The sequence below is a fragment of the Cajanus cajan genome, chromosome 7 (genome assembly GCF_000230855.2).
Source record: "Cajanus cajan strain Asha chromosome 7, NIPB_CcT2T_4, whole genome shotgun sequence".
In the NCBI taxonomy this organism is placed as follows: Eukaryota; Viridiplantae; Streptophyta; class Magnoliopsida; order Fabales; family Fabaceae; genus Cajanus; species Cajanus cajan.
This window is the reverse complement of record NC_138523.1, coordinates 15,578,274-15,594,555: the sequence shown is the minus strand read 5'-3', so window position 1 is coordinate 15,594,555 and position 16,282 is coordinate 15,578,274. Positions and strand designations below refer to the sequence as shown.

Here is a 16,282-nt window from a genome sequence, read left to right as displayed (position 1 = left end):
AGCTTTTGCATCAAATTTTCTAAGTTGTTCTTTACCATTGTTCAACACAAAACACTCTAAAGTATGAGATATTAGGCTTCCTTCCATTGTAAATCTCATAGGGTGTTCTCTTTAGAATAGGCCTAATTAGAACCTTATTTAACACATGACAAGCTATGTTAATTTCATCAGCCCAAAAATATTTAGGTAGTTTGGTCTCATTCAACATAGTCCTAGCTAATTCCTCAAGAGACCTATTTTTGCTTTCCACAACCCCATTTTGTTGAGGTGTCCCAGGTGCTGAAAAATTGTGATTAATACCATGCTCCTCACATAATTTTTGGAACAAAATATTTTGGAATTCACCTCCATGATAACTTCTAATTGAGGTGATATTTGTGTTCTTTTCATTTTGAACAAGCTTAGCAAATTTCTTAAAAGCATTAAAAGCTTCACTTTTATTTGCAAGAAACATAACCCAAGTGAATCTTGAATAGTCATCTACTATAACTAGCCCATAGTAATTCCCACCTAGACTCGTGGTTCTTGGAGGACCAAACATATCCATGTGAATTAATTGTAAAGGTCTAGAAGTTGAAATCTGATTTTTACTTTTAAAGCTAGCCTTCACTTGCTTGCCCTTTTGACAAGCATCACATAGTTCTAAATCTAGCATGTATATGTTGTCAATTCTTTTTCCAATGAATCTAATTTCTTTTGTCAATTTATCACAGATCAAGCAACAAGTGTTATCAAATTCAATTTTGAAACCTTTGTCACTAAGTTGGCTTATACTAAGCAAGTTATGTTTCAGCCCTTCAACAAGCAATACATTTTCAATCAATGTTGAGGAGGAATAGTTACCAATATTTCCATGACCAAGAATCTTCCCTTTGTTGTTGTCACCATAAGTAACAAATCCTTCATTCTTTAACTTTAGACTTGAGAATTTTGAAGGATCTCCAGTCATATGCCTTGAGCAGCCACTATCAAGATACCATAATAAGCTTTTGGCTCTCAAACATTCCTACAACAAAATCAAAAAATTGATTTAGGTACCCATGTGAAGGGTCCTTGATGGTTAGTTTCTCAGCCTTTGACTCTTTTTAATCCAAATCATTTCTCCATTTGGATTACCATATTTCCTAGAGTAGCAATTCTTTATTGTATGACCTTTCTTACAACAATAATAACAAGTAGTTTGTTTAATGAAATTGCCTTTGTATTTTCTAAAAAATTGGTTTTTCTTAAAAACTCTTTCCTTTGATTTTAATGGCATGTTCATGCTTTGATTAAAACCAATTCCACTTCTATCAAAATCATGTCTTTGCTTTCCCAAAATGATATTCAAATTTGCATTTCCATTTGTGAACTTTGCAAGAGTGTTTTTCAAATCAACATTTTCTTTTTCCAAAACCTTGCAATTTTCACAATCAACTTTTGAAGAAGGGGAGGTTTCACAATGAGCTTCATTAAAGTTCAAAATAGTTTGAAGATTGTCATGCTCATTTTTCAAATTTTCAAGCTCTTGTTCAGCTCTAATTAAAGCATTTTCATACCATACAGCTTGTTTTTAACTTTGAATTTAAAGCATCTAATTTCACAACCTCTTTGTGAATTTGAATGAAAGGTTCTTGAAGTTGATCATAATCCGGATTAGATTCAAGATTAGAATCACTTACTATTGTGTCTTGATCAGCTCCAGCCATCAAACATAAGTTGTTTTTTCAAATTTAGATTCATCACTTGTTGTGCTTGAGTCATTGTCTTCCCAAGCAATGTAGGCTTTTTTTCCTTTGAAATTTTTCTTCACTTTCTTTTTCTCTTGTTGCTTCTTTAAAAGGTTTGGACATTCAACTTTTATTTGTCCTAGTTTTCCAAACTCAAAACAACTGTAAGAGGATGTACTTGCTTCCTCTTTCTTATTAGCCTTCTTGTTGAACTTGTAGGGGGAATTCCTCTTCTTTCTTAGCAATTTTCTGAACTTCTTCACCAGCAAGTTAAAGTTCTCTGTCTCAGAATCTTCAGAGCTTGATTCTTCACATACTTCTTTGCCTTTGAATAATTTCAAGGCTCTTAGAGACACTCCTTTGCCCTTTTTGTCTTGCTGTTCATTTTCCTAAAAAATATGCAGTTTTTGTTCATGCTCTCTTAGCTTTCCAAAGAGAGTAGTAAGGGCCAATGAAGTCAAGTCCTTTGATTCTTCTATGGAAGTAACGTTTGCTTGCCATGATCTATCCAAGCATTGCAGCACTTTTAAATTTAGTTCTTCTTCTTCAAATTTCCTGCCAAGATCAACAAGATGATTTATCAAGTGTGTAAACCTTTTTTGGAAGTCAGAAATTGATTCACCTTGATTCATTCTCAACAATTCATATTCTCTTATAAGAGTATGCTTTCTAGATCTTTTTACATCACTTGTTCCTTCATGAGTGACTTGCAAAGTGTCCCACATTTCTTTAGCAGATTTGCATTGAGAAATTCTAAAAAAACTCATCAATAGACAATGCAGATGTAATTCTTTGCTCTATAGTCATATTGGGCTCTTTTTCTCTCATCATCACTCCACTCACTCTAATGTTTTTCTCTCTTGCCATCATCATCTTTGGTCATAAGGATATAGGGTCCATTTTCAATTTCATCCCACACAGCAATGTCAATTGCTTCAATGAAAATTCTCATCCTAATTTTCCAATAGACATAGTTTTCACCATTGAAAACAGGAGGTCTATGAATAGACACACCCTCACCATAAGGTAGGTTGCTGTTTGCCATTTTGGAAATCTTGAATAATACTCAAGAACCTTGCTCTGATACCAATTGTTAGAAAAGAATGGCTCAATCCAAGAGGGGGGTGAATTGGATTCTATGACACTTAAATTTTTTTTAGAGTTCTAAGGATCTTTATTTCAATTTAAACTTTTCTAATATGAATTCTCAAAGAAGTTCCTTGAAAGACTTGCTAATGGGAATGAGTCTTATATGCTTTCTTGATTAATCTTTGATAAAGTTCAAAGTTAAGAACACTTAATATGCAACACTTTGATTCAGTATTAAAGCATTGTCACACATGCAAACATATTAATCAAGATTATTCACTTTAATACTCAACCAAGATTTTGCTCAAAGTAAAAGATAAGGTTGAGAGAAGAATGCACAAGTCTTTTATCCTGGTTCAGCCACTCCACATGTGACCTATATCCAGTCCTCAATCATAACCTGATCAAGATTTGTTCCACTATCTAAATGAAGAAGTTTTACAAGCATACAACACATGCATATACTCCTACATTCAAGATAACCACTTTCTTGGCCCCAAGAAAGCACTCCTTGTAGAAACCCACTACAAGAATTCCTTACCACTTGAGACACCTACTCAAGATTTCCCTTACACAATACAAAGAATTAAAGGAACGAATTCACCTGGAAGCTGAACAAATCAAACTGTGAATTCCAAAAGCAAATCTCAATCTTTCTCTTCTAAGAATGTGATGATGATGATGATCTCTTTCAAAGCATTTCAAAAAATGTTTTACTTCTTGATTTCACAAAGAAAACACTCCAAGAAGGTCACAAAGACTTCACAATAACGTCTATCTCTTTTTGATTGTAACTCATTCTCTGTTCTAAAGTTTCAAAATGTGAAAACTATTTATAACATTTTCAGAACCAGATAATTGATTATTTTAAAGGATAATCGATTATTTTGTTCTTCATGATTTCTGGAAATCACTCAAGAACAGAATAATCGATTATTTTGCAAGATAATCAATTATTCCAGAGAGTGCTTCCTGGAATAATCGATTATTTCACAAATAATCGTTTATTACAGCAAGGCTTCCTTTCACCTGTTGCTGGAATAATTGATTACATTTAATGATAATCGATTATTTTGAGTTAGTTTTCAAAAACTCAGTTTTATATCTCAAAAAATCTTTCCAAGTATGTAAATCATCATCATACTCACTCTCAGTCAAATTAGATTAAGATTAACTCATGCACAAAGCACACACATGCTAGATAAGCTAATCAAACCAATACAACTTATAAACTATCCCTATTACACATCATAATAGCCATATCTTCTTCTTGACTTGTTTTTGACTTGTTGATGTCCTTAGTCAGCTTTGATTCTCATAATCCACCTTTTGTTATCATCAAAACTTTCATACTCCATGTTTAAGTTGATTCACTACTCCATGAATCTCAACAGTTCTTGTACCTTAGTCAGTATTGTATTTTTCCCATTAGTTTCAAACATTTTCCAAAGTGAAAAAATAATGATGTTGTACTCGGGTACCGCAAATACATAGTATCTTGTGTGTAATATATTCAATGTGACTTTCATATGCATATAGCCGAATTTACTTCTGTTGTTGCAGGTATTAAGTGACGTTTTTTATTTCCAAGATTTGGTAATCCTTGTAGGAGATTTGGGTTGATTTTTATTGTTTACTGAGTAGTCCATTAAGTCATTGAGTGTTTGATATGCATTACATTAAGCCACTAAATTTATGTTTGTCAGACATTTTGGTTTACGTGTTAATTATAACAATTAAATAATAATACTGAAATATTATTATAAAATGTATGTGTGTTTATTTATTATACAATGTCTATATATAAAAATATAGTATATATATATATAGAGGGGAGTTATAATTACACCAGTGTAACTTTTACTAAGTATTACACCACTCAATAAGTTTATATTAATTGTAAATTTTATAAATCTAAACGTTTGATTGAAAGTTCATATCACTTTATATGTGTATATCAAATTTTGTTAAAATTGAACAACAACTTAAAGGTATCAAAGTGTTCATATTTTAGTATATTTTGAAATGAATATATTACATCAATTTTGTTTTATAAAAATGAAGTATCAAATTATCTTGCATTAATATAAAATTTTGTATATATGATCTAAGAGATATGAGCTTTCAATCTAACGGTTGGATTTACAAAATTCACGATTAATATAAAATTATTTAGCGGTGTAATACTTAGTAAAGGTTATGCCGGTGTTATTATAACCCCCCTCATATATATATATATATATATATATATATATATTTAAATTATGAGCTAAATTAAATATTATTGAGTCTAGTTAAATTGAAGACTCATTTCTAATCCTAGTTGTAGAAAATAATAATCATTGTCATAGAGGTTGGTGAGAGATGGCATCAGGAGATGGGCCCAATGGAAAATTATGTTCAAGCTTAAATGAAATCGAAAAGCCCATTCATCTTTGTCTACCTTTTGGATTTTGAAAAGCTATCACATATATAAGGCTGATGATAAACACACCTCCATTTTTATATAAACACACTCCCTTTTTTTAAAAAAATATATTAAATCTCTAAATGACCCTTAATATTTTTTGGAACTTAATAATTTTCAAATTTGTACCTCACTTGTTCTTTCTTTTCCCCACTCCTCCCTTCTTCTTTCTTTTCCACCCATTTCTTCTTCTCTTCTTCGTCACTTTTTTCTTCGACCTCTCTACCTCCTCTTCTACCCCTTTCAATTTTTGTAATATCTTCTTCCTTTTTAGTTTTGTTTTCTGAATGTACTTTCTGGAATAGTAAAGTTTTTGTTCCGAAAAGTACTTTCCGGAATAATAAAGTTTTTGTTCCAGAAAATACTTTCCATAATAGTAAATTCTTATTCCGGAAAGTATTTTCTGGAAATGTTTTGTTACATAATTCCGGAAAGTGGTTTCCATAATACTAAATTTACTGTTCCGGAAAGTTCTTTCCGAAATTATATAAGAAACACACTTCCAAAAAATACTTTCCGGAACAATAATTTTACTATTTCGAAAAGTACTTTCCGGAATGCTAAAATTAACATTTCAAATCTTATTTTCCAGAAGTATGACAAATTTAACTTACGTGTTTCTTTATCTCCGTCGTCCACCACTGTCGTCTACAATCAAAGTAGGTTAATTATATATTCTTGTTGTCCATAAGTAATGTTAAATAAGTTTAAAAAAATTATAAATATAGAATGTAATTTAATATATTAAATTACATAAGCCAACTTCATAAGCCAACTTCCTCTCCTCAGAAGACCCCAGAACAATGAAGATCTTCTCCATCTCACTCAACCATTGATCTGCCACATTAGGATCTGAATCCCCCTTGAACTGAGGAGGCTGACATCCCCTGAACTTTGCTAAATCTCTCCCATCCTGAGAGACCATCGGTCTTGCTGCCTCAGCCGCAGCTCTACCTGCCTCCATCTGAGCAAAGTGAGCACTCTGCTGCTGCATTGCCATGGCCATCATCTCCTTGGCCTTAGCAATCTGGTCATACTTAGGCCTCACCATATTGAAAGAATCCAAAACATTCTTTTAGTAACATTATACCACCATATATCACCAAAACTAACACATATAAGATATATGACACAACAGAAACCTAGAAGGATCACTCCCTACAGAGTATCCCAAAAAAACTTGACTGGTTCTAATACCATAAAAGTGTAATGTCTCGTCATGGTCCCTACACTTAGTGGAATTACACTACTACTAATTAATTAAGAGAATATTAAGTTGCATAACACATACATGGAGGTATATATATATATATATATATATATAAATAAAAATAGCAACTATGTTTCTAAATATAAAATATAACACTACATATGTACAGTCATCCAAAATAATAACTCCTAGTGCCGGTCAAGCACAACCTACAGTTACCCCAGACGGTAACTCTGACACTAGAATAAAATCCTCGTCTCGCAGCGGTCACCTCAACTCCAAGCTATCCCTGACCTGCTCCCATACCAAGTATGATCATCGCAGTCCCACCACATGGAAACAGAAGGGTAAGCTAGAGTTCAAAAATCAATCATACAAATGCAGAATAAAATCTATACTACACATGCATCCAAATCAAGTCCCAAAGGAACCTTCCATCTCAATCAATCATACATTCATCAAACATGAAATCAAACACCATACACTTCATTATCATGACAATCATGCAATACATGCAACTCATGACAGATATCAATGCATATCAATCATCTAATGCGTCGTCACGCATACACCTAGGAGATCTCCCTAACAATATAGTTGTATAAGTAACATTCCATCGTACCGAAACCACCCCAACCTTTTTCACGCCCAATGCGCCCACTCGGTCACAACTAAACAAGATATAATCCTCACTCGAGTTTACTCGGATGATGTCACTTACACAATTGGAAGTCCAGATCCACCGTCAGGTATAGCACAGCTGGGTACGGGCTTACCACGACCTTGGCATGCATAACCAAGTCAATTGTGGAGTTCGCCCACCGACTATCCGCAAGGATCCACACACCTTCCTGAGTACTTGGTTAAGAGAATAACCCTCAACCTCATACCCCGCTCCAACACTAGCTAAGGACTTAGAGGAGACTCACCCAACCTAGTGGCCTACCTGAGCACCACTCTTCCAAATCCAGTGGCCTACCTGAGCACCACTCTCATATATCAGTGGCCTATCCAAGCACCACTCTCAAGAGACTCTATGTGAGCTCTTCCAGTTCAAAAATATTTTTCCTCTCCTCAAGTCCTAGGCTAGACTCATGTCATAAGGCATCACATGCAATTATGCATCACACATCATACATGGTCTGCCCACCATCATGATCAACAATCATACACATGTCATAAGACATCACATGCAATAATGCATCATACATCATACATGGTCTACCCACCATCATGATCAATAAACATACTCATATGAACATATACACATGTCATATCATATTTAAACATTCATACGTATCATCACAAAGCATACATATGAATCACCCCTCACCATACATCATATATCATACATACATGATCTACAACTTCAACTTTAAACATGCATAAGCATCAATTTAAATCAATTATTTATAAACATATTCACACTCAGCGCAGTCAGCTTACGCCTGGCCTAACACCAACCTAAGAACTCTAAGGTCTTCCACGCCCAGCACGCTCAACCTGCGCCCAGCCTAATCCCAGTCAGAGAGTTTCAAAACTCTCATCCAAACCAACAAATCCAGCCACATGCAAACACAAAACACAATGCATAAGCTCCATACAACTCAAAATAAACTTAAATCTCACATGCATCCAACCTATGCATCAAAATCACTAAAATCTTATTGACAATTTACTATATGATCTTAATATTTTTGTATAACTAATATTTGGTTTTAAATTTGATATGAGAATATTATGATATAATTATATAAGATTTTAAGTTAGTGTTTTATTAATGGTTGATAATTAGAAAATAAAACAAGGATAAATAAATTTTTTGAATTTTATATGTTTGATTTAAGGTAAATAAATATATTAAATTAATTAATAATTTATTTAAAATGTTAAAATTTAATTTATAATTGTAATAAAGAAATATTTATAATTTTATAAATTATATTATCATTATAAATTATAAAATTAAATAATTTAAATTATAATTTTAAATAGAAATAAGTAGATGTTAATTATAAAAGTAAGTACATATAAATAAAGAATAATTAAATATATTATTATTATTATTATTATTATTTTTTAATATAAAATTATTATATATTATTATTATAGTACAAGTATAAGATTGTATATTTGAGGATGACTTAAATGAATTAATCTTTACAAGTTATACTGACAACATACATATACATTTCGGTAACTTACTCATCAGAACTTAACAGTTAAGCGTGCTTCACCTGGAGTAGTACAGGGATGGGTGACCTGCTGGGAAGTTTTCCAAAAATTGTGCAAGTAAGGGTAAAACACGCTGAAAAGTGAAATGTCGTGAATGCTAAAATTAACATTTCGAATCTTATTTGCAGGAAGTATGACAAATTTAACTTACGTGTTTCTTTATCTCCGTCGTCCACCACCGTCATCTACGATCGAAGTAGGTTAATTATATATTCCTGTTGTCCATAAGTAATTTTAAATAAGTTTAAAAAAATTATAAATATAGAATGTAATTTAATATATTAATTTGTACCTTGTATTGAATGTAGAGAATAATGAAGATTGAATGAAAAATTAGGGTTTAAGAAAGAATAAAGTAGAAAGTGAAAAATAGAATTTAAAAGATAAAAATATAAATATGATTATGTTGATTGTAAAAGAAGAAAAATCAAGAATGAAAAACGAAAAAGAATAAATCATCAAAGAATAACTAAGAATAACTAGAGTGATGAAAAAAGAGAATGAGAAAAAGAAGAAGAAGAATGATGAAAGAAGGGGGTGAATAAAAAACAAATTTAAAAATAAAACTTAAAATAAGAATTTAGTTAAGAATGATATTTTAAGAATTTTATTCATAAAAAAAAAAAAAAAAAGATTGGAGGTGTATTTATAAAAGATAGGAGGTGTATATATCATGAGCCCATATATAATCCAAGTTGTTCGCACAAAGCAAAGTCCACAATTAATTTGTTTTACTCATTGTTGATGCAAAGTCCAACGGTAAAGAATTTGAAAAAATTATTGAAATGTACAAGACAACTCAAAACATTTTTTTTAATTATTAAAATATATTCTAAGTCATCATGTACTCTCTCGCAGTTCTATATTAAGTATCAGTTAGATTATTTTATATAGATTAAAAAACTAGTATTAAAAACCTAAAAATTAAATAAAAGAGAATAATAATTTATAAAATTAATTTTTATTATTAATCTTCTATATTGTGTATATTGATCATGTATTTTTCTATTACGTATATATTATAATATAATATATGACATAATATATAGAGAGAAAAGAAATAAGAGTTTATTTTATTTTGTTTTGTTACTTCCCAAGCTAAGTTTCTTCTCGAGATAAAAAAAATACACTAGAATGACATAATAAATAAGAGATAGGATAAAGAAACAACATGATATAATATGATAAGATATTATCGTATCATTTTATATCTTGTTTACCAAACAGATATAAGATATAGAAGAAAATAATATAAAAGAAATTTTTATAGATAGAGATATATGATAATTAAGATAAAAAAAAGGTCAGGAAATTCCTCTATATGGACAAAACGGTGAACCAGTACTGTCAATACAACAGCCAGACACTAACCATGTTCACGTCATCCTTGTACTTGGCCGCACTGCTCTCGTCGTTGGTTGCCTCCACCATCACGCGTAGGTTCGGCCGAAAACTCTCCATGCTTTTTGGAGGCTTGCTTTTCCTCGTGGGTGCTCTCATCAACGGCTTTGCCCAACACGTTTGGATGTTGATCGTGGGTCGGATCTTGCTCGGCTTTGGTATCGGATTTGCCACTCAAGCTGTGCCACTTTACCTCTCTGAAATGGCTCCATACAAATATAGAGGAGCACTCAACATTGGGTTCCAATTGTCAATTACTGTTGGCATACTTGTGGCCAATGTGTTGAACTACTTCTCCGCCAAAATCAAAGGTGGTTGGGGATGGAGGTTGAGTTTGGGTGGTGCTATGGTTCCTGCCCTCATAATCACAATCGGATCACTAATCCTTCCCGACACCCCCAATTCCATGATTGAAAGGGGTGATCGTGAAAAGGCCAAGGCTCAGCTCCAGAAAGTTCGTGGCGTGGATGATGTTGATGAAGAGTTCAATGACCTTGTGGCAGCTAGTGAAGCTTCAAGCACAGTGGAGCACCCTTGGAAAAACTTGTTGCAGAGAAAATACCGACCCCACCTTACTATGGCTGTGTTGATTCCATTCTTCCAGCAACTCACTGGAATCAATGTGATCATGTTTTATGCGCCTGTGCTGTTTAGTTCCATTGGGTTTAAGGACGATGCTGCTCTAATGTCAGCTGTCATCACCGGTGTTGTGAATGTTGTTGCAACATGTGTCTCAATTTATGGAGTTGATAAGTGGGGTAGGTGTAACGACCCGCCATGGTCTCTACACTTAGTGGAATTGCACTACTACTAGTGAACTAAGGAAAATATTAAATTGGATAACTCATACATACAGGTATAGATAAGAATAAAAATAACCAAATTCTTTAAATACAAAATAAAATGCCATATATGTACAGTCATCCCAAAAATAATATTTCCTAGTGCCGGTCAAACAGACAAAAATCGCTACCCAAAATGGTAACCCTAACACGAGGATCAAACTCCCCGTCTCGCAGCGGTCACCTCGACTCCAAGCTAGCCCTGATCTGCTCCCATACCAAGTATGATCATCGCAGTTCCACCACATGGAAACAGAAGGGTAAGCTAGAATTCACAAATGAATCATAATAATCTATATTACACAATCGTATTCATAGAGTCACACCATACACTCTATCCAATACTACTCATGCATAAAATACAATCCACCAATCATGAAGTCAAACACCACACTTCATCATATTAATAATCATACAATAAATGCATCTCATGACAGATATCAATGCATATCAATCATCTAATGCGTCGTCACGCATACACCTAGGAGATCTCCACAACAATAGAGCTGTATAAGTGACATTCCATCCTACCGAAACCACCCCAACCGTTTTCACGCCCAATGCGCCCGCTCGGTCACAGCTAAACAGGATATATAATCCTCCCTCGGGTTTACTCGGATGATGTCACTTACACAATTGGAAGTCCAGATCCACCGTCAGGTATAGCACAGCTGGGTACGGGCTTACCACGACCTTGGCATGCATTAACCAAGTCAATTGTGGAGTTCGCCCACCGACTATCCGCAAGGATCCACGCACCTTCCCGAGTACTTGGTTAAGGGAATAACCCTCGACCTCATACCCCGCTCCAACACTAGCTAAGGACTTAGAGGAGACTCACCCAACCCAGTGGCCTATCTGAGCACCATTCTCCCAAATCCAGTGGCCTCCCAGAGCACCACTCTCATATATCAGTGGTCTATCCAAGCACCACTCTCAAGAGACTCTATGTGAGCTCTTCCAGTTCGAAAATATTTTTCCTCTCCTCAAGTCCTAGGCTAGACTCATGCCATAGGCATCACATGCAATCATGCATCATACATCATAATGGTCTGCCCACCATCATGATCAACAATCATACACATGTCATAAGACATCACATGCAATAATGCATCATACATCATAATGGTCTGCCCACCATCATGATCAACAATCATACACATGTCATAAGACATCACATGCAATAATGCATCATACATCATAATGGTCTGCCCACCATTATGATCAACAATCATACTCATATGAACATATACGCATGTCATATCATATTCAAACATTCATACGTATCATCACAAAGCATACATATGAATCACACCTCACCATACATCATATATCATACATACATGATCTAAAACTTTAACTTTAAACATGCATAAGCATCAATTCATTCATAAACTTATTCACGCTCGGCGTAGCCTGAGCTCGCCCAGCCTAATCCCAGCCTGAGAGTCCCAAGACTCATCCACGCCTAGCGCATTCAACCTGCGCCCGGCCTAAATTCCAATAACAGAGTTCACAAACTCTCATCCACACCAACAAATCCAGCCACATGCACACACAAAATACAATGCATAGACTCCATACAACTTAAATAAACCTAGAATCAACATGCACCCATCTGATGCATCAAATTCACTAGAACCCCCATTTTTCCAAGACTTTGAACAATTAGCGAATTCTCCGATCCAGCCATGGATCCTCAACTTTCATGCATCAATTGAGTTTCTAAACTCACATGCAACTTAAATAACAAACATTCTAGCTTCCCTTACCTGAAGATTGGCTCAGATAGCCAAAGACTGAACAAAAGTATAATTTCCCCTCGAGGCTCAACTCGGAACTTCAGTCCTTCCAAAACAAGCTTTCTAATCTGAATTTCAAGAAAAGTCAGAAGGAGTTAGTGATCTAGAGGAGAAAAGGAGTCAAACAGAGAAATTTGGGAGAGAAAGGAGCTCACTGACCCAGAGACCTTCTCTCTAAAACTTCTCACTAAAAACTCCAAAACTCCTGAAGGCCCCCAACCCCCTATTTATAGACTTTCGGATTGGCCCAGAACGGCCCGTACCGAATTCGGAACGGCCCGTTCCGAACTCCCAAATCACGCACAAAATTAACGCCCAGAACGGCCGGTTCTGAAATCAGAACGGCCCGTTCCGGAACTCATCCGGAACGGCCCGTTCTCCCTCCGGAACGGCCCGTTCTCCCTCCGGAACGGCCCGTTCTCCCTCCAGAACGTCCCGTTCTCCCTCCAGAACGGCCCGTTCTCCCTCCAGAACGGTCCGTTCTCCTTCCCAGAACGGCCCGTTCTCAACTACAATATGTAGTTCAATTCAGTAGCTTGGAACGGCCCGTTCCAATTTGGGAACGGCCCGTTCTGGGCTACTGAATCAGCCTCTTTTTTTTTTTTTTTTTTTTTTTTTTTTTTTTTTTTAACAATGTTACAATACTCCCCAACAAAATAGGAATTTTCGTCCCCGAAAATAGGTCTACCTGAAGAGAGGAATGGATACTGTTCCTTGAATTGACTCTCCACCTCCCAGGTAACCTCACCAGTAGCTGCATCCCAAACAATTCTCACCAAGCTGATGGATTTGCCACAAAGTTTCTTCAACTTGTGATCAACCACAGCTACCGGTCTCTTCTCATAGGTCAAGTTCTCTCTAACTTGCACCTCATCCATCTCTACCACTTGACTCAGATCTGGGATTTACTTCCTCAACTATAAAATGTGAAACACATGCTCTTCCTCATCAAATTCTAGAGATCTCCTCCTCTTATCGGCATAGGACTTTCATCAACTCTGGGTAGCCCTCAACCTTTGCTGAATTTATCTCACCATCTCAGTAGTCTGAAGAACTAACTCTGGACCAACCACTACTGGCTCACCCTCTTGATACCAACATAATGGAGTCATACACCTCCTGCCAAATAAAGCCTCAAAAAGTGTCATGCCAATAATCAAGTGATAACTGTTATTATAAATAAACTTTACCAATGGTAACACCTCTTCCCAGCTACCCAGATGATCCAACACATAAGCTCTCAAGAGATCCTCCATTGACTGAATTGTCCTCTCCGACTGACCATCTATCTGTGGATGATAAACAGAGCTCAACCTCAACCTTGTTCCCAAAGCCTGATGCAGAGTCTGCCCACCGGGAAGTAAACCTTGGATCTCTGTTAGAGATAATACTGTAAGACACTCCATGCAACCGTACTATCTCTCTGATATACAACTGTGCAAGCCTCTCCAAGGACCACCTCTTGATAGGAAGAAAGTGCGCACACTTTAACAACCTATCAACAATCACTCAGATAGAGTCACTGTTCCTAGCTATCCTAGGCAACTCAACCACAAAGTCCTTAGTGACACTATCACACTTCCACTTGAGAATCTCCATCAGCATTAAGCTCAAAGCACTAAGCTCAAAAACAGCTGCCCTCTTAATACCAAGCAATCCCAAAATCCTCAACAATTCTAGATCATGTAATTGCTTAGTTCCCACCTGTCTTAAGAAATCATTAGTTATGGTGATCATACCACAACTAATGTGATCTTGGACAACCTCCACTTCTAGTCTCAAATCTCTAAACTACTCAATCAACTCCAAGTCCTTAATCAACATAACCGACACATGAATGAATTTCCTACTCAATACATTTGCTACCACACTCGCCTTTCCAGGATATACATCAACTTTGAAATCAAAATCCTTTAGGAATTCCATCCACCTCCTCTGCCTCATATTCAAACTCCTTTTTATCCTTAAATACATTGAATCTCGCATCATACAGATAGTGCCTCCACGACTTCAAGGCAACCACCATAGCTATGCAAGCTCCAAATCATGAGTAGGATAATTCCTCTCATGAGTCTTATGTTGCCTCGAAGCATACACTACTATTCTTCCTTCCTGTATCAACACACAGCCCAACCCCTGGTGAAAAGCATCACAACACACATCAAAATACTCACCAGTATTAGGTAACACCAAAACTGGAGAAGTATTCAATCACTCCTTCAATTCCTGAAAACTCTGCTCACAAGCGTCCATCCAAACTAAAAGCTGATCTTTCCAAGTCAGTTAAGTCAAAGGCATTACTATTCGAGAGAAACTCTTCATGAATCTCTGATAGTTACCCATTAACCCAACAAAACTCCTAATCCCCGTAACAGTCCTCTGACGCTCCCACTGGATCACAGCCCCCACCTTGGCTGGATCTCCTGTAATCCCCTCTATCGATATCATATGCCCCAAATCTCACCTCAGACAGTCAAAACTCACCCTTCGACAGCTTGGCATACAACTACCTCTCTCTCAGTACCTGTAAAACCAACCTCAAATGCTCATAGTGATCCTCCAAAGATTTAGAATACACCAATATATCATCAAAACATCGAAGCTCCCCTCAGTGGATCCATCAACTCATCAATTCTCAATAGCGGATACCTATTCCTTATTGTCAATTTATTCAGTTACCGATTGCCGATAATCACACAAACGGGCCCCACCATCTTTCTCTACTAACAGTACCAAGGCACCCCAAGGAGAAACATTGGACCTCACTACTATTTCTCCAACAAATCCTCGATCTGTTTCTTCAGCTTTACCAACTTAGCTTGAACCATCCTATAAGAAGCCACTGATACCGATCTTGCACCCAATACCAGGTCAATGCTAAATACAACATCACGCATAGGTAACAATCCCGACACATCATCTGGGAACACCTCAGGAAACTCACTGACAATCTCAATCCCAGTGATGGCCCTCTCCATCTCAATCATTCAAAACGACAAACAACATGAAGCACTCAGCTCCATCTTTCATCAACTACTCAGCCTGACCCGCTGACAACAACACCTCATCCTCCAACTGAGGAAATACCAATCTTCTCCGAGCACAATCTATAAGGATGTGATGGACAGATAACCAATCCATCCCTAAGATTATGTTAATATCTATCATGAGCAACCCAATCAGGTTCACTCAGAACCTCCTACCAAAACACCTCTATTAGGAATCTCACACACATCTCCAATGTCATCAAAGAAATTGAAGCCAGAGTAGATACATACAAAACAACGTGCCCTGCAAACACCAACAACCCAATCTCCCCACACAATCAACAAAAATAAATGAATGTGTGGCACCAGAATCGAACAAAAATAAAACATCCTCACCTGTTGCCTTCCCTATCCCCTTCACCAAGTCTGATGAAGTGGAAGCCTCTGCACCTGATAATGTAAACACTATCCCCGCAGTTGTAGGTCTAGGTGGCCTCGGGGCACTCCCAGATGAAGTCGGCGGTGTTTGACAATCTCTAG

At 36.1% G+C, this 16,282-nt stretch overlaps 1 long non-coding RNA gene across 1 annotated transcript; it reads right to left on the bottom strand.

The window, feature by feature from the left end:
- Positions 1 to 9,953: 9,953 nt before the first annotated feature.
- LOC145950168 (uncharacterized) lies at positions 9,954 to 14,541 on the bottom strand. Its single transcript, XR_014428272.1, has 2 exons — positions 12,726 to 14,541; positions 9,954 to 11,160 (listed from the first exon to the last, which is right to left on the bottom strand). It is a non-coding gene; the product is annotated as an uncharacterized LOC145950168 (long non-coding RNA).
- Positions 14,542 to 16,282: the final 1,741 nt, after the last annotated feature.